Source organism: Triplophysa rosa, linkage group LG9, assembly GCF_024868665.1.
Source record: "Triplophysa rosa linkage group LG9, Trosa_1v2, whole genome shotgun sequence".
NCBI lineage: Eukaryota > Metazoa > Chordata > Actinopteri > Cypriniformes > Nemacheilidae > Triplophysa > Triplophysa rosa.
In genome coordinates, this window is record NC_079898.1 from 23671690 (window position 1) to 23696152 (window position 24463).

Genomic DNA, 24463 nt, shown 5'->3' on the forward strand with positions numbered 1-24463 from the left:
GCCATATTTGAGACATTATGATCCCTGGAGTCTGTTTTAAATAGGTCTCATCGTTTTATTGGATACACTTTTAATGTGTATCGTTGCCTGTTATGTTGTAAAAGTCCTTGAGGTGGCAGCAGATATACAGAATACAGCCTCATGATGCCGCTTAGAAAACCCCTATCATGTATTATGTATCAGTTGATTTGATTAAAATAATATATTGTCATTGGACATCGCATATATTTGCAGTTATAATTTATTGACAGCGTTTAGCTAATATCATGTTCAGACTAAGTTTTAAATGAAAATGAACACCTAGCCTATTTTTCACAATGTTAACTAGAAATTCACTGTTCAAACTACATGAAAACCCGAAATCATTTAGGCTAAATGACCACTTCAAAATAACCAAATGTTGCCTATTTGATTGGTCTGACTGACTTTCGCGCGCGTGTGTGTGAGTGAGAGAGAGAGAGAGAGAGAGAGAGAGAGAGAGAGAGAGAGAGAGGTGTTACTCGGAGTATCAGCAGCACTCTCTCAGCAGCGGGAGCATCGCTCGGTCGTCCAGCGCGCTCGGGTCGGATTAATCAGGAGGAGGCGGCAGGTAAGAGCTCACATCCACAGAGATAAGACAACCACCTGCATCTGCATCTGACTCTAACTGCAAAACTAGGACTGAGATTTTAAAAAACATTACTTGAGTGTCAAATAGATTGTCTGAAAATTGATTTAAACATGGTCTGAAAACTCATTCCGATGCTTTAGCTATTTCATTGACCGTTTAGTTTCTATTAGAGAGCATAATAATTGAAGAGGATTTGGTGCTTTTTAGAACTTTCTGTCAGGGACTTAAAACATGTTGTGAAATTCATGACAATGGTAAAGTCGGAGCTGACTGACAGTGTGTATCGTTATGTAGTCAATGCGTTATGTTCTCATATCTACAACCAATGCTGTTTTTCGTTATAGTTATATTCAGCTTTTATATTTTAGTTGTTTTTTTCGACTAGTTTATGCGCAAAGTCCTGCGTAACAGTTCCGCGTGGTAAGTTGCTCGTATCGTGTAGCGCAGCGCGCGACTGCTGCGTGCTGTTATTTATTAATGTGTCATCTGAGCGCGCGAGGGGTTGCCATAATCACGTGAGGGATTTCACCATGCATTCTTATTACGTGTGATTGTCAGTTTACATTTTGTTTAGCTTCATCAGTATGTTATAATTCTGTGTCATCAAGTTTGGTGATCAGTGTTTTCGACATGCAAGTATGAAAGTCCATCAGACAACAGGTCTGATCGTTTATGCATCTACAGTAAATAGCTCTGTGCAAAGTGATAAGCTGCACCTGAGCTTTTTGGGGCAATTGTTTCCCTCCATGTTTATACAGTAAGACAGTATGTGATCTTTGGGAGGGTGTTTGGATGTTATTCTTGAACGGAAATGGGGCTGTCATATGTTTGAAATGATCCTGGGAGATATACTGAATTTGTCTAAACACATCATTGGAGGGGTTCTTAGTTAGATATTCTTAGAGATATTTTGGCCCTTTCTAATATGCACAGGTGAGGTGTGCCAAATGACAAGTTCACCAGTTCAGTTTTAGGATTTAACTGTTGATCACTTGGGAAAACTGGAACAACTTTTATATATATTTTTGTTTATTATGACACTGTGACTTCATTCCAAAACCTAGTAAGCTATCTAGCCTAGGCAACAATATGAGGCATCAGACTCCCAAAGCGGAAGACTGTTAAGTGACTTTCTTCTGACAAAACTCTTAAGCATGATTACTATTTGTATGGCCCGCAGAGTTTAACTTTATTTTTCCCATTTAAAGATTACAGCAAATCCAGGCGGTTTACTAAGATTTTGAGCCAATGTCTATTGTATTTACGTTAAAATGATTTTGGTTAAAGTCTTTTCTGGTTGCATTATGGGAAGTGGTTGGACTGAATGTTTAATTTGTTTCATCATGAGGTTGAATGTCATTGTATGCATCAGCGTTACATCATCAGGAATTTGGTTTCCTTTCACTTTGCTAGAATTACAAAAATATTATATCCTCAATGGAGATACTGTATATGTATGTGTGCAAAAGTGTTTCTGTTTGAAATAGAATCCGCTGCCACGGTTTCTTACTCGGTATGTCTGTCAGCCTTTTCAAATCCACTCTGAAACGAGCACAGACGAAAGAGAGAGAGGTAATGATCATTCGAAATGAAGGCTCGGGATGGGACAGGTATTTTGAGTGACAGGCTGAAATGAATGGCTGTATCAGAAGGAGGGAGGACTGAATTGCAGATACAGTGACACTCCAAAGCTACAGAAGAAGGACTGGAGAGATGATGGAAAAAAAAGATGAATCTGAGGAATAAAATGGAGAATTCTGATCTGTGAATATATATACTGTAAGCAGCAACTCGCTTTGGCGTTCTTTCTATTCCTTGCTCCCTTCTCTTCGTTTCACCTTTTCTATCCGAGGGTCCCGTCTGTGCGAGGTCATTAAATCAGTGGGGTCAGTCAGGCAGAACACAGAGGTCAGAGAATAAAGAAGAGGAGTATAGAAGGAGAGGGGTTTTTTGGACGGGACCTTCCCTTCAAGCCAAATACACATTGCCTGTGTTTGAATGGAATAATAAAATAATGCGTACTTGCACAGTAGTAGTGACTCATTTTGGCTTGGCTGTTTAGCAGGGTTTTTGTCTGATTTTGTAAGTTATGTAAATGTTTAATTGTAACATATATGCACAGTATATCTCATTTGTCTTTAAATTATGGTCACATATACTGTACATATATATTGACCAACCACCCTTCTCCCTAGTTGACCGTCAAACTGACCATTGACCATTATTAAATCCATGTTCATTTTGCTATTAAAAGAAAAAGAAACGTACGCATCATGCACATCACATGTGTCATTTACATTTAGGCATTTAGCAGATGCTTATTTTACCTTTTGAAAACAGTTTTGTATACAGTTTTTTTTGGTGGTTGTATGAAGCAAATTACTTCTTGTTCAGTTCGTGGGAGATGAAGTCAAGGGGTTTGCATTGTGGGATGCTTTGGTGGTGTATAGGCTATGCAGTGTGCTTTGTTGAACATTATACTACACAATTTGGAACAATTTTAGAACATCTATGCATTCTATACATACCAAAGGTTTGCATACTGAGCACCATATATGAAGAGCTTGTTTACAAAAACAGATAACTCAGTTTTTAAAAAACATTTTTCAAAAATCAGTGTGTTATCATGTTTTATGATTTTACTTGGAATGCACAATTAAAAACATGGTTTTTGAACATAAAAAAAAAAACGAGTTATTTGTTTTTGCAAAGGAGCTCTTCTGTAAATGAAGAATTAGGTAGAATAGTATGAATAGTGACAAAATAAATGAATAAAATAGAAAGAGATCATAACATAGCCTTAAGATACAGTCACACTTTACTTCCATATGTTTCTATACAATATGGAAAAGTTAGAACAGAGGCACATGCCTTCCCGTTTGAAAGGAAATTGGATACATTTTTTCAAAAACAATGCCTTAAGCGTGACATCATATCCCATTGCCAATATTTACTGTCATTTTGTATGGCTATAGCTTAGTGTGACTGCACCTTTTAGAATAAATCCTCATTAAATTATTAGAAAAGTCACAGGCAGATGAGAGAGAGAGGTGCCGTTTTGACCTCACTGATATCAGTTTAGTGTTTTGGAGCTGTGGATCTCTTCCCGTTATGTGTGATTGAGATTTTAATTGAGCACAGATGCGAATGTGTCACGGTGCTCAGAAGAACAAGCTGTTTGGTCGGTCAGAGAGGATGAACTGATGGCAGCTGGTTGCGAGCTTTATGGTGGTAACAAACTTCAGGGCTAGCTGGAGTTGATAGCTTAATAGGACACGGCCATGCAAACAGACCGCAAAGTATCGAGCATCCTGATACATCTTTTAGTTCAAGGACTTTAAGTGTTGACACATTGATGCTGGTGCATGATTTCTTTGCCCTGAGATTTGAGATATAAGATAATGTTGTTAGTACTCATTTTGGCTGGTCATGTGATCTCAACAATGCAAATTTATTAGGGATGCACTATAAATTATCGGCCATATCGGTATCGGCTGATAAATGGTCATTTTTAATGTTATCTGTATCGGCCGATAATACAATTTTGGCAGATAAAACATAGCCTAGTGTTGTAGTACTCGAGACCGGTCTCAAGACCATTTTTTGATGGTCTTGGTCTTGTCTCGGTCTCGACTGTCTTTGGTCTCGGTCTTGTCTTGGTCTCAGACTAAGTGGTCTCGGGATTTTATTTCAAGACCGGTCAAGACCACAACTGTGGGAATTACACTAAATTGCTGGTGCATTGTCTGATTTATGTCTTAACATCATTCATGTGATTGGATGTAAAACTTCTGGCTTTAAAAGCATTCACCACTTGTTCCTTATTAGATTCTTCTGTTACTTTTGTTACACTTACTGCTGGTAAGAGAAGAATGGGGGATTGTCTTAAAGAAATCTGTCAACAAAATGAATACACACAAAGGCCCACAATATCCTAGATGTGATTGCAAAAAAGGTACTTGTATGAGATCTTTTTATCAGATTTTTTATTTTATAGCATCTGATGTGATATTGATTTTGTATAATTATTCAATAAACCTTGAGTTAATAAGTGACTTAAGTTTTAGACACAATTAAACACAAGTTTTTATTCTATTTTGGCTAGTCCCACAAATCTAGAACAAATCTGAACATTTGTGCATTTCTGAGCAACACACAGCTATTTTGCTGTTGATTAGATAAGAAAGCAATGAAACTAATTAAGGCACGGAATGTTTTGTTTTGTTGAATGTCACAGACTTAAATTTATCTTGGGTATTTACCTTTTTTTCATGTTTAGTTGTTGGAATTTTTACCTGCACAAAAATTTTAATATGTTACAGTAGGTGGGTGATAAAACATGGAACATAAAACATCCCACACATACATTTCTGCACAATAAATCACCCAAGTTACTTCTATTATGACTTTTTAGTGTTTTGTGGATCTTTTGAATGAATTTTGGGAGTGCTGGTCTTGGTCTCGACTCGGTCTCGGCCTGCCTTGGTCTTGTCTTGGTCCCCTCAAAGTCTTGGTTTTGTTTTGGTCTCGACACCCTCTGGTCTCGGTCTTGTCTTGGTCTTGGTTTTGGTGGTCTCGACTACAACACTATTATAGCCTATAAATTATGAATCATTTTCTCTTTTTAAACCATTTCAGATGCACGCTGCTCAGAGTACAGCACTGTCTTTCTCTCATGATCATTCACTTACTGCTATTAGCAAAACATCGTACAGTATTTATGAACGTGTTAATTACAGGAACAAAAGCATATTGTTTAAAGCCGATTGCTGTCTGAATGCTTTCTGTCTTGAGACCTGTTAGACTATTATTAAGAACACTTTTCTGTGTTGCTCTGGAAGATCATCTATAATTTGTTTATTAAATAAACATTATACCAGAAATGTTTAAAAGTTAAAGAATCTTTAAGTAGTGTAAAGTAGGCTTTGTACATAATTTTCAGGGAAAAAAGAGAATTAATGGTTACTTTGTTTTCTGCAGTGAATGTTTTCAAATAAAAGCAGTTGTCAACTTTCTGCCTTTTGGTTCAGTCTCATAAAATGTTATATTAATATTTAGATTCGGCCAATATATTGGTTATCGTCTTCCAATATTAACCAATTATCGGTTATCGTTAACGGCCAAAATTTACATATCGGTGCATCCCTAAAATTGATTCATTTAGTTTTCATCTCACATGAAATGCATTTATATTTAATATTTGTCCACACGGCTATTCTGTATGTAAACTCTTATTAATAAGGTGATGACGACTATTATGTTATTCTTATGTCGAGCAGTATGTTGGTGTAATGTTAAAAGTAGGCAGGAAAGAATCAGTAAAGTTTAGACAGAGATAGAGATAATGCCATACGTGTTTGTCCATAAGTCAAAGCTGGAGGATTTGCAGTATTCAATTACAGCCCGGCTCATAAATAATCAGACAGAGAGGCCGGTCATAATACCCTATTCGCTGTTATCTTTACAGCGTGACAAATCCTTGTTGTTTGTTTTTATGTACAGAATGTAGCTTTGAGAATGTGTGTGTGTGTGTGGATACAGCGAGGAAAGAGTTTTAAAAGTAAAATTCTTTAGGGATCCTCATTAACATAATGTCACTTTGTAACCCTTTAAATGATCAGAAAAATAACTTTAAAAAAATATTTTGCCTTTTAAATGATTTTGCCCAGATTTTCAGTCTGGACTTGTTTCAGAAAGTCTGTGCCAGTCTGCAGATTTGATCAGTTAGTGTGTTTCTATCTGAAACTTTCAAAAAGTATGCAAGTGTATGATGTCTAGTTTAAAAAAATTCTTGTACTTGTAGTGTATTCCAGCCATTAGGTTGATCATTTAAACGTCACGTATTCACAGAAGAGACCAAGCAGAACAATTGTTTAAAGTCAAATATAAGCTTTTTTATACTTTTCAGCTCAAACTGAATTAACCAGTCTTTGTTCTTTCATCTTTGTTCTTACCACAATGTGCGTTCATACTGTTCGAGCTCGCTGTGTAGAGTATAACGCTGATTCAACGAGCCATCTGCACAGCTTAAAACATTACAATGATGTACGCCACGTTAATTTAAGAAACCTTTTCAAGAAATTGAAACAATAGTCACCTAAACTAGTAGCTCCTCACTGCAGAATGCGACATCCAGGGGGCAAGGTTGGACCCAGATCCAGACTCCTCCCATTGCATTGTGATTGGTCGACACTGGATCCAGTCTCTTTCCACTGCGTTTTGATTGGTTCGACAAATTTCTGCAGCAGTTTTGCCACAACACTCGTCATACTTGTGTTGTCGCTCTACCATTTCCGCATTGAGTCGTAACTAAAGTTATTCTTTTGACGGAAAACAAACTTGCTGAAGACAAACTTTATTTATTAACATATTTTTAAGAACATATTTTATTAGATTTAGGTTTAGGGTATTTTTAGTAACGTATTTTATTAGGTTTAGGGTAAGGGTTTGGGTTAACAAATATTTAACTGTGATCATTACTTACAGGCGTACACTGAATTGATGACATTGATAAGAGCAAACGTTGGCGACCACGAGTTGCTTTCACTGGGCTTTCCTTTAGCTCAGTGGTTAGAGCACGGCGCTAGCAACGCCAAGGTCATGGGTTCGATCCCGAGTATTGCACATACTCCGATACAATTGTATATCATAATGCAATGTATGTCGCTTTGGATAAAAATGTAATCCAAACATTTAAATGTAAATGTAAATGTACTCTCCAAATTGCGGCTAAGTATATAAAGTGGGAGGAGTTGGATCTGGATCCAACCTCGCCCCCTGGATCTTGTGTTCTGCAGTGAGGACCATCTCACCCATACAGCTAATACAGCTCCTAATAGCTCTTTAGGAGGAAATTAAACTGCAACTCTTCAACGCCTCACTGTGCTGATAACGAAACAGCGCCACCATCGTGGCGTAATGCCGCAACTGCATTAACAAATGACAGTCCATTGAGTGCACAGTGTTTTCTTGTGAATAGTGAAGACACTTCATTTTGGTGAGTCAGAGGCTGCAAATATTCAGTTTTCTATGCAGGAAAAACTCTTGAGTCTGTGTTTAGAGGTATATTGTGTGTGTGTTTAGGTGTTTGATTGTTCGTTATATCGTTTGTGCATGTTTAGGGGTATTGTGTTTGTGTATTTAGAGGTTTATTGTTTTGGTGTATTTAGGTGTGCTGGTTTGGGTGTAGTGTGTATTCTGTGTGTGTTTTGAGGTATATTTTGTGTGTGTTTAGAGGCATATTGTGTGTGTGTGTGTGTGTGTGTGTTTGGAGGTATATACTGTAGTGTGTGTGTGTGTTTAGAGGTGTATTTTTTGTGTGTGAGGGGTGTTCCACGAGTGTCTATCTGAGGTCATGTTGCTCATTGTGTTCTGTTGCTTTGGTAACTGCAATATGACGCTCTGACCACAGCAGATACAGTGGCGTCTGCATCCAAACGTCTCTTCTAAATGTGTGTGTGTGTGTGTGTGTGTTTAGTTGTAGTAGTAGATAGAGGGAGTTGGGACCTGTGTGTGCAATGACTTTAATGTTCTTGAGATGTTTGTACGTCGAAGAAGCAAGCCATTTAAAGAATCATGGCTGTAACTAATTGCTATGATCATCATATAATGTTGTAATTGTGAATATTGATTCTTCAGCTTTTTAGAAATAGAATTGTGTTTATTGTTGATAAAGTAATTTTACCTTTCAGGAAACACATCTCATGTAGCCAGTTTGTGGGGCAACATGCAAAAGCTTCTCATCGTTGTCTAGAGGTGGAAAAGGCAATGATATATAAATGAAATTGTCTGTATTATTCCAACCAAAATAACTTAAACTTGCATCACGCCGTAATTGTGATTTCCGAGCTTGTAGAAACCTTGCTGGAGGACTTTAAAACAACATTAGTGGAGAGCCGGGTAGTGAGGTGTGCCAGACTACAGTGATAAATGAGCATTTGGCTATCTGCTGTACCTCTGACCCTTTGTGTTTATGCCGCCCCTCCCTTCTCTCTCTCTTTCTCTCTCTTTCATCCTCACAAACATAAACAAAATTAGAGAGATTATTTTGTGTTTATGTTCATACATTTGTGAGTATGCTTTTGCAAGACAAAATATAGGGACTGATCGGTTGGCTGAAGGTACAGGTGCATTTTCTTCTCCATTTTTGTATGCGCTCTTTCACTAGTCTGCTGTCAAGAAAGCTAAAGTCCCTACGTCTGATGGGTTTATTGTAACAGCGGACCGCTTCACAATACATCCGCCACCCGCCCAATATCTCTCTTCTTCACTCTTTCTATATTCCGACAGTTTGTTTTGCAATGCAATGATAGAGGGAACCCAAACAAATTCTGTGTTGAGAGAGGGAGGAGGCAGACAGGAGAAAAAAGAGAGAAAGAATATCAGTTGTCCTCCAGCTCTGCTTGCCTCTGACAGGTTATTGATTTATGCGTTTTTGTCTGCGCAGTGAGCTTGTCTTGCCTACTTCGAAGTTTTTCGGCACACAAAAACACAGTCAACCCCTCAACTCTGATACTGCACACAGTCAGTGTGTGTCTGCGGTACTCAAATATGCTCATTCTCTGACCTTTCCTTCTCACTTTTATGAACCGTTTTATTTGTTAGAATTCAGGTTTGTGTTGTGCATTCAGAGTGACTGTTATATAAAAAAAATTGTTCAAGGTGCTGATTACTTGCTATCCTTATATTGCATGTGCAATATTGTAAACACATTTTTCTCAGATGTATATGAATTTTCAGATGCTTCTGATAAGCTGTAAATGAAGGTTTCTTAAGGGTCCGGTTGAACGCGCAGTATCATATTAATCTTGAGTACCTATAGCATGGTATTGCATACTTTGTATCTTCGAAGAGTATTTAGTTTGATCACATTTATAAAATATAGATACAGCTGTACGATTATTTCCGGAAAATTACGACCTCCTGGGGGTGTGCGGGGGGAGGAACTAAATCACAAGCATACAATACATCATCGCATTGATTCACTATAAGGTTGTGTTGTTTACATTTTGCACGTATGCGCCGATTGCCAACAAAACACAGACATATGACTTAGTTTCACTTACCGGGTGCGGTTCATGTCCGGCATCTTTTAGCTCTGGGACCGCTCCATCTATCAGTTTCAAACGATCTGCAAATCCAGCGATATATCCACCGTTTGTATAACATCCATCACTGAAAAGCCGTGAACAAACAAACACACCTCAATTTCTTTTCGCCAGAGTTACGAGCTGCAGCTGCAGGCCCACAGCATAGCCAATCTTGACGCAGCGCAGGCAATCTTCCTATCGGTTGACGCGTGGGTGGGCTATTTCTTTCGCCTTGCCGTGGGCATGCTTTTCCAGGAGAATTGCCCAATAAGGGACTAGTGTTGTCACGGTACCAAAATTTCAGTAGTCGGTACCAATACCAGTAAAATTCCACGGTTCTCGGTACTAATTTCGGTACCAAAGCAAAACACAAGTACATGCTAATTGAAACACAATTTTATTAATAAAGCTCATTGTTAATATAAATGTATAGAAAGCAATGCCATTTTGTATACATGAAGTATAAGTTAATTGTTGCTGAAACTGTTGTGTGCTCACTGGGGTCTTTCATGCTGATGAACAGTCTGCTGCTGTAGAAGACAAATAGAATAAACTTCAGTAAGTCAACTGACTGAACAAACATGCATATGCAATATTACAACAAACCTCAGTTTTTATACTGCATTTACACAAGATTACTTGCATTAAGGTAACTGTATATTAAAATAATAAATGCAACAGATAGATTTTTCTTTAGTTTAAATGTGGTTTTTTAAACCTAGTAGAGTTATCTATCCAAGACATACACATTGCTAGTCATACAGTTAGTATGATAGTTTTCTAGCACATAGATTTCAGATAGGCCTAAATAAAATACTAGGTACTGTAAACCCCACCCTGTCCTCCCATTAATTTTACTCCATTACAGTTATAAAAGCATTAAATGGTTAATAAGTACACTTGACTGTATTAGCATTGGCGCTAACAAATTAACACGCAAACAGGGATGTTTATTTTAACGTAACCTTTAACTTAACATATGCTACAACATTCATAATGCAAACGCGAACATAATTTGAAACTTACCGCTTGAACTTGTTAACTTAAATCCGCATGCTTCCTCGTTTCACCACAAAACTCTGTTCGTTTTCTTTGTGATATGACTTTAATCTGAAGTATTTCTGTGCGCATCTCTTGTGGATCGGAGCCGCGCTTATCCGCTCATCACGTCTTATTGCGTCTATAAAAAGTTTATACTAACTAACAACCTGTCAGACAGAGCATCAGTACCCGGTTGACCCGGTACGTCGGTACTACCGGGTCTTGTGAAAATTAGGTACCGACAACTTTTTTATTTTTAGGTACCGACTTGGACCCGAAGTACCGGTACTTTTGACAACACTATAAGGGACTAAGAAAAGTTGTTACGTAATGGTTTTTCACGTTCGAAAAAAACTTTCAGAAACCTTTACGAACCTTGGGGGAGTGTATGGAGCACAGAAATACTACGTCATACGTCCAACTAGTTTTTTGACCAAGTTGACCATGTTAAGCATGAGAAGCCAGCACGTTTAACAGTGTAAAAAAGTCAGAATGCATGTAACAGCGTTAAATCACCCCTTTAAAATACAGACAAATGTAACCTAAACATATATGGTGTATATTATGATAAATAGGAGAGGCCAGTGTTTCCGCTAGGATTTTGTGAAACTGGTGGTTGACGACGTCACACGCTAATTAACATATTCGTAACGTCAACACGTAGTTTTAATACTGCGTTCAAGACACCTCGGAAGTGGGATATTTCCCACCACAAACCCGAAAGTATAGAATTTCGGAGAGCGCGTGAAGGCAGCAAAAGTTGCAACTTCAGACCTCGATTTTACTCTCTGAACATTACACACAGTTTATTGCCCAATAAAGCTTTTGTCATTTACATATTTTAGAAATCTTGCTTCACACAGATTTCAAGACATCTGCCGCCAACTTAGTTTAATCATGGAAGAGGATGAACGTGTGCGGCAGGCAGGGCGCGTATCAAACGGCGGTTTTGCGCAATTGAAAGTCACTGCGGGAAAGGGACACAATACGAAGGCTCGTCCGAGATATGGAGAAATATTGAGTTCCCCTATCACTCCGTTCGCCAAGTTTCATCCAAACGGCTTTATCATGAAGTAAAATTGTCCATCTCTCTCCAAAGTCTCTACATCAAGTGCTCTGCCTTTATAAGTGAGTAGGGAACATATGCGATTGTAACGCATGCGAAGCAGTTTCGCAAACTGTGCATTACCAGTTATAATGTTGTAAATAACGTTCAGTTTCTTGCACAGTTCGATTCGCTTAAATAAGACGTCATTAATACATCGAAAGAAACCGCAGGAATTACTTTTATGTTGCCTCTATCTGTATTTTGAACTTTTAAAGACATGAACCATGAAAAACCATGGACCACAACTCCAGGAAAAAATCTTTATTGTTCTACCTAAGAAATAATGTCACATACATCTTGGATGGCTTGAGGTTGAGTAATTGATCAGCTAGCTCCTCTACAGATATGACTGTTAATGCTAATCCAATGCAGTTTAGGTTACAAATGTTTTTTTGCATGCAGTATTTGGGGCTCTTATTTATTAATTTCTGCATTGTGGGGCCTAGTACACATGATTGAAGTGTTGGAAGTGCATAAAGGGTTTTAACTGGAAATCTGAGCTCATGATAGACAGACAGATGGACAGAACAACACATTGAATGGTTATTTTGTTTTTGAGTTGTATCCAGTTATATGCTTTATCAGTAAGGTAAAGATGTGTTTTGTTAAAGTAGCTATTTTCTATATAAATCTTCAAATTTGATTATTAATAATTATTCTTAATTCATTAAATAACTGTAATTTTTACTTTTACTCAATTACTTTTTTAACACCAGTACTTTTACTTGTAATTGAGTACAATTTCAGCAATTTAACAGTACTTGTACTTAAGTACAAATATTGTACCCGCCACGGCGAAATGAATGTAGTGTAAACACTGGAGGTATAACACTTATGTATGGCTACTTTAGGCCGCATTTACACCGCATTTATCAAGTGACCCAATTTTTTCCTCCAATGTGGCACAGATCGGATATAACCCATGACCGTGTAAGCAGGAAAAAAGCACATGGATTCCGATATTTTCAGATCGTTTTCAGGCCTCAGTCATATGTGGAAATAAATCGGATATGAATCGGATGCGTGCAGTTGCTTCTGCCATGTAAGCAGACAGATCGGATATTCACCCGTCATTGTGAGTTGTACATCATTAATTCCTTTCAAACAGAGCGATGATCCCAGAAAATTGTTATACAATTGCCAGGAAACAAGAGTTAAGCGAGTTTGGCAATTATTCGAAAACTAAAAAAAACTATTGGTATGCTCTATTTAGTTAAAACATGCATGAATGCATCTATGTCCTAATCATCAAACTGAATTTTTACTTTACTTTTAACAGGCTTCACTTGACCGTGCATTTACAGATTTTTTCCTCAACAAAAACATTATAAACTACATGAACATTATGATCATGCACCGATCTAAGTGTCTATGTATTGTCTTTGTAATATGATATGCAGTCTGCTTTATTAAGCGGCTTTTCGGTCGGTCTGCGTGAGCTTGTTCAAAAAATCTAAATGATAAAAAACGTTCTCAGACTTTAAAAAACATTAACGATTAAGTCATTTTTGAGCTCACTTTTTTTGCACGTCATATAAATGAAAAAATGCGTTGCTGTAATATTCTATACCTTTTATATTGCAGTTGTAAAAATACCAGCTCATTTTAACTTTAAGACTGCGTTCCGTTATAATTGGTATTGAGGCTCTGTAAAAATGCACTGAAGACTCCACGCCTGAACAATTTGCTTTTATTTTCATTTGACAGTTCATATTTATCTTCATAAACTGGCTGAGCTTAATCCATCTCTCAGAACCTTTCATTCTTTTCGTTCTTATTGTCATTGTTCTGCATCAATAAATATATAAGTAAAAGGTATTTAAGTTAAATAAAAAACAACAATATATGCTAAATAATAATAACCCAAACTATATAGCTTATTTAGCCCTATTTGGCTAAATATAAGAGGAAAGCGGCAATAAAAGCAAACCGCGCTATTGAGCCACCTAAAAACACAGCAAGGAAAATTCCGTCACCTTGACAGCCCTACGTTCACAATTAAAAAATATGCACATGACATTACATTACAGTACATTATTACGTGTCTTTATGTGTGAAGGCACACTGGGGGACAAATCCTGGAACACATTATGCGTTTATTTTCCGAGATCTCTGTATGAAAAGGCTATTAAATAAGCGGCGGTGACGAATGATGTTTTTACTTTTTTTTGGTCAGTACGTCTACCTCGGGTTGTTTCGCCATGTGCAGTGTAAATGCAGATATCGGATATGTGTCACTTTTAAAAGAAGATGTGAGCGGGTCATCAAAGAAATCAGATATAGTCACAAAAACAGAATTGAGCATCAAGAACTGCAGTGTAAATGCGGCCTTATTGACAATAATCCATCACTGGTTTTGAACGAAGAGAAAAACTTTTCCCCCTTTAAATAAAAGTAATATTTTTATTTTTTCAGTAAATTATTTTATCCCAAGAGACTTGAAATTAGAAACGTCACAAGTAATTTGTCAGACAGACACAACAATATATGGATTATGCAATGCTCATTCTAGTGTACAAGTAAGATCGGTACACATGCTACAGCAAAAAATGTGTAATGCACTGTTAAGATGCTTTGGATAAAAGGATCTGCCAAATGCACACAAGTAATTGCTTTGGAAACAAATGAGTGCTATCAGTATCAAGTAAAATTAGACGGTTGTGAAGTTCTTGTCTTGTTTCTTTAAGGTGGGTCGCTGTGAAGGGATGTCACTCATGGTTAGTCTATCAGATTTCTGCTCTGTTTCAGCTTAACGCTGCGTCTGAGATGCACACACGCGTGCACGCTGGCTCGCGCAACGCTCTCTCTACAGGAGACCCGCTGAAATTCATTTAGTCCTGCAGTTAGAGAGAAGGGGTGGGGGGGGAGGTGAACACACAGAGACAGAGAGAAAGAGAGAGAGACCTCACACAGTTGTGTCTGGATGAGATGTGTTTGAGCGGTTGTGACAGGATGAACTGCGGCACGGCTTCTCGCTGGGACCCCATCCCGTTGCAGTAATTACTGTCTCTACAGGTCGCCCAAACACGCACCTTCTCGTGAATAAAAACACAAATGCAAACACATTATTCACCATCACAACGGTGAAGGCCTTTTTCCAGCAGATACCTACACACATGACACACATGTCACGTTGTTTCAGGTGTGAAAGGTTTGTATGTCTCAAATTTTTCTGCTGTATTGTAGTTTGGGAGTACGTGTTTAGTGCATAGAAACACACACATAGTCTGCCTTTGTTTTACACACTTATAGCACTGACCTGTTGTTCTGTTGAACACAAAAGAAGATATTCTGAAGAATGTAGGAACGCAAACAGTTCTGGGGCACGTTTGACAACCATTGTCATTTTTCCTACTATGGTAAGGGTGGCCAAGAACTGTTTGGTTAGAAGCATTCTTCCAAATATCTTTCTAATGTGTTCATCAGAACAAAGAAATTGATACAGATTTGGAACAACTCGAGTGTGAGTAAATTAAGACAGAATTTTTATTTTTGGGTGAACTGTCCCTTTAAGTAATGGAGTTGGAGTGAATAAATTGAATTAGACTTTTTGTACTCTCGGCTTTGAAAGAATGCCCTTAAAACTCTCTACATAATGTCCTTTGAACTTCATCACAAACAAACAGCCATCAAACATTTATATTACGAGTTACAACCCATTGTACGTGATGGCGTTTTTGTAGTTAATTGATGCAGTAGCGATAGTCCAGTCAGCAGATGGCTTTGTTGGGTTATGGAGGTTTTTATTGTACTTTTAATGGTGAATAATGACTGATTAAACCTCTGATTATCTGCCAATAATCCAAATGATGTTGTTGAAAGCCTGCACAGATACAGGTCGAGGTCGTCATCATTTATGAAGTCACTTCTTCAATGTTACGAGCGTTACACAATATTGACTTTCTGAATAAATGTCTCGTTGCTCAGTTGGTAGAGCATTGGGTTCGATTCCTAGAGAACACACATTCTGATATAAATGTATCTTGAATGCACTTTAAGTCACTTTAAATACACTTCAAGCAAGTTAATATGTGGTGTTTTACTGTCAATGGGATCTAGTTTGCACGTTTTGTTTGCGCTGCATATGTTTCACATCAGATTGTTTCAATAAACCTCTCATTTCACTCTTGGGCAGCTGTTGTTGACGAGAAACTGACGTGTACCCGACCCGTGATACTTTAACTGCTCTCGGAGATGGAGTGAGAAATAAGAGGCAAATCAAGAGGGAAGACGAGCATGTCGCTACAACTGCAGAGAGAAGATTGAGACAGGAAGTGAGAGATTAGTACGAGAAGAAGAAGAAGTGTGAAAGGACACGAGAAAGACAAAGAGGCAGACGCTGAGAGAAATTAGAGAGCGGAGAGGAATAGTGACATTGTAAAGTGAAATGCAGATGGATGGAAAGAATGGACATTAGGGGAGACAGCGAATGAGCCGTAAAGTCTAAAATAACAGGCTGTCTTTATACAGGAACAGTTCACCCAAAAATGATTTTGTCATTGTTTAGTCATGCTGTTCCAAACCCGAAACTAAGTTTTTGGAACGTTTTAGAAGTCAGTACTTTGTCCTGACAAGTTAATGGATATCCAAGATCAAAGTTCACTTGTTATTTTATTTTTCAGGTCCATGCATGTTTCAGAAATCATGCATTAGGAGTTTTCAATTTATTTGTGTACTCACTCCATTAATTGATTGTGTATGTGCACTGCAGCTCTGCGTCCATTTATGTTTTCCCCTCATTGTCTCCCAATGCAAGTTGTGATCAGATTGTTATACTTTTCCTCAATTTCAGAATTCGTTCATCCAATTTGGTGCTAAATCAATTTAGTCAGCACATGAATATAAATGATGCTATCGTTGGGCGCTGGTAGTTCTCATCGTATTGCCCTCTTTAGTCTGAAGTGGAGTTTAGTGCTCTACTCGAGATGAAGTGTGCTAAACGCATTGCACTCATATGACGCTACAGAGATGATGTGACAAACTCTCATATTTCCATCAGCATATCTGGGCTTATTTACTCTATTTGTTTAGTGAAGTGTAAGTTGTGTTTAATGTCTCAGCATCTGCGTCTGGATGTGTACAGCATTACAAGCTGATGTGCTTTCAGAAGGATCTACATAACTGCTTGCCTGCAAGCGTTTGAAACTGAGAATGCATTTATCTGGCAAAAAATGTTCAAGCCAGACTTGCAGTAATAAATTATATAATAGGTCGTTTATTCCTCAAGTAGATATAACCGTGCTTTTAAGTGTATATACAGAATGTATAGTGCAGAATATAATGTTAACATTTTAAGAGAGAATTAACCGGACAAAATAAATTGCATGTATCTAGATACATTTCTCTAGACTGCTTCACAAATTACACAAATTATTCTGTTCAAAAGTCATATTGTGTGTGTTGCCTCCTTGAGGATCTGTGATTGTTTGCAGACTTTTGTGTGAAATATGCAGTGCATGTTGGGAAAATAAAGATGTTGTTTATGTACCAGGAGGCTTTTTGTCAAGAACAGGCAACTTCAATGCTCTGGACAAATCAGAGTATCTATCACAAATAGAGGTCGACCGATATGGGTTTTTCTCTGGCCGATGCTGATGCCGATATTAAGAAATCAGGCCAGCCGGTGGCCGATATATATGAAACCGATTTTTTGACCTTCATCTCATAAAATCTAACTGTTAAGTAATAAGAAGTGATTCAGAATATTGCTTAAATTAAATATTTATTGAAGACATGTCTCTTCAAATCAGTGCACTTGATTGAGAAAGATTGAGTAAGTGTGTTATTGCAGGGTACAAGACAGTAGTCTAATTCATAGTAATAATACATTGCTCAAAACTTTTAAGCACCATCTCAAACTGTTCGGAAGCATACTTTTTGTTCAAGTTTGTTGGCAGACACTGCTATAAGTCAAATGGTCATAATCTAAGTGGAAACAAAAATAAAAACAATTAGGTTAATCGGCCTAATTTGCGGCACAACCAATAAAAAATCCCCAAAATCGGCCTCTAATCACAAACAGTTACTGATACTCAAAGAGTCAAAACAGACTAAAGCTTGAGTATGTATCCTTTCAAATGTTATAATAACATTTTTTAAAAGTTGTATTGTGGAATAGATTGTTGATGTCCTTCTGAACCCACTGATGTCTAAATTCAGTTTTTCAGGAAATGGAAAAAAACACTATACTTTTTAAAATGATTTAATACTGTGTTGTCAAAGTTGACAAGCACTTTATAATACTTTTCTTTAGTTAGATATTTGCAAACACAGAGACAAACATAAAGGTGACTAATCATAATGATTTATGGCACAAAATTAAAATCATGCAATATGGCGATACAAGGTTTCAGAGGGACAGCGGCGATATGTAAATATGTTTCAAAAAGTTTCATCGGGGTAGTAATAAAAGACAAAAAAAATCATAATTGCTTTAAAAAAAAAAAGAGATTAACTTCTTGGAGATTATGCAAGGTGTGTGTAAATGTATGACCAGAGCAGATGTGGGTTTGCACAAGTGAGAGCTTGTGGTTTGACCTCAGAGAGACTTTCATTAAATGAAGTTCAACATAAATATCAAAAGGGGAATATAAAGTGTCTGAAAGGATACAGAAAGGGATCATGTTGTTTTCTCACTGCTGATCGCAGAGTGAGTTTTCAGAAAACGCGAAGGGGTTGGTCCGGGTGGGGTCAGGCCACGGCAGTCACACACATTCCCTTTCTGACAAAGAGCGAGGGACGTGGTGACCCAACATCCAGCTGTCTGCTTTCAATTTCAAAGCACGTCTTTATTGCTTCCCTGACTGCTCTCTTCCTGGTCGTGTGAGGAATCTATTTTGTATGCACACAGAAGAGCGATGTGCACACCTGTCTTAATGCCAGCAGGCACGAGGGGACAGTGATTCAGGTACAATGGTAATCTCTGTGTTCGGTTGCTTGTTTGTAAGATGCCACAATCTGTGAACTGTAGACCCCAAGCCCCAGTAGGTTTCTCATTAGTTATAAAAAGGCAAAAGTTTGCCGAGTTGGATTATGCGTCGCCCCTGGGGGCCGGTAACCTTTTTATTGATTGGTAGCCTTTTCCATTTTTGCGTGATACATTAAAAACAAGCTTTTCAAACTGTAATCAACCAATTTACCGCTTGAAAGCCTCTTGAAAATGAATTACATTCTTTTTTTCAATTACCTTTGTTTTATATGAGTGGTTTTACAACAACAACAAAAGCAGAGAATCTGTGTACTCTTTTGGGCCTAGAGGTTGTGTCACGAGTAACCGTGTAAATTAACGCGCACAACAAGGAGTAACATCCAAACAGGTATTTAATGAAGAATCCAGGGGAAGACCGACACAGAAACACAAGAACACGTAACCATAAACATTAACCCACAAAGAACTGAGGATAACACAGGGTTTAGATACAGATTGCAAACAAAGGGAACTAATGAACTAATGGAACACAGGTGAAACTGATGTACTAATGGCGACTAATTAACACAGGAATGAACAGACACGAAGACCAGAACTAAAAACATAACAGAACCGTGACAGTTACTCCCCTCCCAGAAGGTGTGTTCACGGGCTCTGGAGAGGGGCAAAAAACAAAAAAAGAGTCCGGTGAAGAGTCCATGGTGGAGGTAGTGGTGGCAACACCAGGGGGCCGACTGACGGAGACAAGGCCGATGGAGGAGGAGCCCAGGGTGGAGACGAGCAGACGGAGAGCCAGGGTGACACCGAGGATCCGGAGGGCCAAGGCAGAGCTGGTGGCTCAGGCGGGGATCCGGAAGACTGCCAACCAATGCAGTCAAGCCCTTGCAAATGATCCAGAATGTAGCTGCACGTCTAGTTTTCAATCAGCCTAAAAGAACCCATGTAACACCCCTCCTGATTTCACTTCACTGGCTGCCAGTTGCCGCCCGCATCAAGTTCAAATCACTGACACTGGCCTTCAGAACAATAACGGCAAATTCGCCTCTTTACCTTAACTCACTGCTCCAGGTCTACATCCCCTCCCGTCATCTTCGGTCTGAAAATGAGCGATGCCTGGTTGTTCCATCACAGCGAGGCACCAAATCGCTTGCAAAAACCTTTACTCATTCGCTTCCCCTGTGGTGGAATGAACTGCCAGCCTCCACCCGAACTGCAGCATCCTTCACAACTTTCAAAAAACAGCTCAAAACACACCTTCCGCATTTATTTGACTAACCAAAAACTGTCTTGTGTCTAAAAAATAAATAAAAAAAGAATCTTGTTGTTCATTCCCTCCTTTGCTTACTCCAGCTTTAATCTTCCTAGTAGCATGGCCTTGTAAGCTAACAGTAATGTTTAGCGTGTTGACAAAATGTTTATATGCTCTCCTACTTTTAAGTCGCTTTGGATAAAAGCGTCTGCCAAATGAATAAATATAATGTAATGTAATAAATGAAATGACGACTAATTAACACAGGAATAAACAGACACAAAAACCAGAACTAAAACATAACAGAACCGTGACAGGTTGTTGGTTTTGGGACATTTTCGTTACTTCTTTTGGCTCATTAGAACAATTAATGAGTGGAAATGATGGTTGGTAGCGTTGATCTTGACTCAGTACTATACAGCCACAGACAAATTGAAGAGACCATTTCATTCCATCATCATTTCTAAATGTATTGTGGCCATTCCTGTCCAGCGTTTGATGAATTTCAACAATATAATTCGATTTCTTTACTTTCCGTAAATACATGTAGAAATATTAGTGTTGTGTTGCTTAAAAGTGAATCTGAACTTGTTTTCATTGCAGTATTTGAGGTCTGAAAAAACACAGAGCATCTTTTCTGTTATTTTTTACCCGTTTCTCCAATTTTCAATTTCTGCAAATAATCAATTATTATTTGAAGTTTGTGAGAAATATTGTTAGTCGTATGAATCTTTTTAGTTTCTGTTCACAATATAATATATAATGTGCTAGTGTAATTGACAAGTTCCTGTACATTGTTCCATTTCTGTCTGTTTATTTACAATGGCATTAGCATAGCATAATATAAGCGGGTGCATGTTTGCGGAGCAGACGCAGGTGGATTGAGCGCAGTCTGACAGCACTTTTTCACTGCTGTATCTTCAGCTTCACAGTGGGCTGAGAGAAGGTTTGAGTCGGCATGACGCCTGGGATCTCTGTTTATTATATCACCCGGGAAACTGCGAGACGCCAAATGAAAACAAATGTGACTATTTCTCCCTCTCTCTCGCTCTTTCTCCTTTTTCGTCTCTCCTCTGTTTCACAAAATGCAATTCACTGCCAAGGTTGTAGCTCAAATTCCACACCAGGGATTGCCATGCTAACCAAAACATTATAATATGCAGCTCGCTCATTTCATTTTGCTGATATGCTGGTGGATTTTTGTCGAGCATGTTCTCCGTTACTGAGTCTGCAGGGAAGACTTGCGCTGTTCCAGTCTGACTGTAATTCACTTAGCTGACATCAACTTTCTGTGTTTCTTGAAGGCTTTAACCATGAGGGCAGAGTTTGAGCAAACTCATCTGTGGAAGAACAAAATGTATTGACAATTATACTGATCAGACAGACAGACAGACAGATAGTAGGTGTGTCATGGTGAGGTTGAACCATGGATAATGAGTCTATCATCGGGACTGAGAATGTGGATCAAGAATCTGCTTTTATTGATAGACGGATAAATAGACAAACAGACATATAGACATGTGGATGGCCAGATTGGTAGGCAGATAACTAGATAGATAGACAGGTAGAGAGATAGATAAACAGGTAGATGGATAGATAGGCAACAGATGTTTAGCTGGATATAGACAGATAGACAATTAAATGGATAAATTGATATAAAGAGAGCTGTATTGACAGACAGATAGACAGGTAGATGAATAGGCAGATAGCTGTACAGACAGACAGGCAGACTGACAGATACCTAGACGGACAGACAGACAGACAGCTAGATGGACAGATAGACAGCTAGATGGATGGACGGATAGAGGCAGATAGACTGGTGGAAAGGCAGATAGCTGGATAGACAGACAGACTGCTAGAGATAGATAGACGGCTAGATGGATATGAAGATAGCTGCGTAGACAGACAGATAGATTGATAGGCAGATAGCTGGATAGACAGACAGATAGACAGACAGACAGACAGACAGACAGACAAGTAGAAAGATAGAGAGGTGGAAAGGCAGAGGATAGACAGACAGGCAGGCAGACTGACAGATAGATAGATGGACAGATAGACAAGTAGGCAGATATACAGCTAGATGGATGGACGGATAGACAAGTAGGCAGATAGACAGCTAGATAGATAAATTGATATGAAGATAGCTGCATAGACGGACAAACAGACAAGTAGACAGGTGGAAAGGCAGATAGCTGGATAGACAGACAGACAGCTAGAGATAGATAGACGGCTAGATGGATATGAAGATAACTGTGTAGACGGACAGATAGACAGGTAGATTGATAGGCTGGATAGACAGACAGATAGATAGAAAGTTAGACAGATAGACAAGTAGATGGATGGATGTATAAATTGATATGAAGATAGCTGCATAGAGAGACAGATAGACAAGTAGATAGATGGATAGATTGATAGGCAGATAGCTGGACAGACAGACGGACAGACTCTGCTTAATTTATTTTCTGCTTAATTTATTTATTATTACATATTGGAATGTATAGTCCGTATAATATTTGACCTGTGTTTCTCTCTCCTTTATCCTAAATGTGTGCTTCTCTGTGATAACCACGCTCTGTGTGTGTGTACTTGTACATCTATATTTGTTAGGACCGGTTTGAGTTGTAGACCAGCGGTGTGAGGACAAGGAGAGTAAAGTGAGGACATTTTGGCCGGTCCTCACTTCCAGAGACCTCTTTAAAGGGCTGTTTGAGGGTGAAGACTTGGTTTTAGGGATTAGGTTATAATTAGGTTTAGGGTAAGGGTTAGGGTCAGGCATGTAGTTCTGATGGTTAGGGTAACGGGCTAGAGATTGCATTGCGTCAATGTATGTCCTCATAAAGATAGCTGCGCAAACATGTATGTATGTATGTGAGTGCGTGTGTGCATGCTTGCATGTTGGTGTGTATGAACCTGTGTGCATGTCTGTTTTCTGTCTGTTTACTTTATTTGTTTTTACTTGTATAACGTCACTGTTTTGCTTAGTCAATATATTTCATGTACAGCTGCTTTGTAACAAGGAAAATTGTAAAAAGCGCTATATAAATAAAGTTTACTTGACTTGACAGACCAACAGTAGCTGCGTCATGGTGAGGTTGAACCTCTAAATAATAAATTCATCATGGACACTGAGAAGGTGGATCAAGTATCTGGTTGTTCTTAACAGTGTCCTGCCAACCCATAATGACCAAAATTTGATGGCATTTGATGTTTTAACAAACAATTGTCGATTAATTTATTCTTACCTGTTGTTTATCATGAACTTACAATTTGCATTTCATTCCACCAGGAGGTCCATGTTGTGTGGCAGGAGCGTCCTGTTCTTATTACAGATTTAAATCCAAAGAAACTGGGCTGAACTTCATTAAGCAGATCTATTTCCTGGTACGAGGAGAGAATTAGTGTCTTATCTGCGTCCCTGCGGACATCTTTAACGCCACAGCATTAACAGTAAATACCAGCAAAACAAACATGCTCAACCAATCCCAGCTCGCTAATTAGCCTAATTAAACAGAGGTTGTGCTCGCCGTGATTATACATCATTAATTTCGACCTTACAGTCGCTGTAATTAAGTCGCACATCACATCAGCACCCTTGTAAATATCATCTTCACTCCTCTTACCCCCACGATTACTTATTTAATTCATTTATTTATTTTTCCTCCGAGAGTGAAAGAGACGCCGCCGAGATGATTAGCAGCATGCGCGTCTCGATTAGCTCTCGGTGTGTGTGAGTACCCTACTCTGTGGGAATTCCTCGTCGAGCGAGCCCTCCCCATCACACCAGCCGGTGTGAAACTATTCTTCATTTTAATGCATAAATTATATGCGTATAAATCATTAATGCTGTCTATATAATACTCCTCCCCTCCAGCGATATCTGTTAAGGGGCGGCACGTATCTGAAAGTGCTATTAGCGGACAATATTTTGGGAAAGGAAAGCATATGGTTGGTTGATGTACGTTGTAAACTGCAGATTATTTTGACGAATGTTGCAGTTGTACTTTGAACTGCGTTATGATAAACATTTAACATCTTTTATTGCAGCCGTTGTTTAGCTATCAGAACAAAAATAACAAAAAATCTTACTGAAACAAAAGCTTCCTGTTTACAGGATGAGTGAAGACAGGTGATGTCTTTTGTCTTCGAAATAAGATTTGTTTTGCAGATTTTTGAGCTAATTATCAAGGGTTTTATGGCATTAGACAGTGTATTTTTTTTAAAGGCACAGTTTCTGCCAATCTCATATTAATCTTGAGTACCTATAGAGATACTTTGTATCTTTAGAGTATTTAGTTATCACATTTATAAAAGATGGATACAGCTGTGCGATTATTTCCGAAAACAGACGACATCCTGGGGGTATGCGAGGGGAGGAACTAAATCACGAGCACACAATAAATCATTGCATTATCCCTGCATAGCTGTTTTGATTCACTAT

The 24463-nt window shown here is 38.4% G+C and overlaps 1 protein-coding gene across 1 annotated transcript in view; it reads left to right on the top strand.

The window, feature by feature from the left end:
• The first annotated feature begins 466 nt into the window (after window positions 1-466).
• cdh23 (cadherin-related 23) overlaps window positions 467-24463 on the top strand; it is a 217753-nt gene continuing 193756 nt past the window's right edge. Inside the window, exon 1 of the mRNA XM_057342191.1 lies at window positions 467-589. The gene's annotated coding sequence lies outside the window, so the exon portion shown is untranslated. The remainder of the gene's footprint in view (window positions 590-24463) is intronic.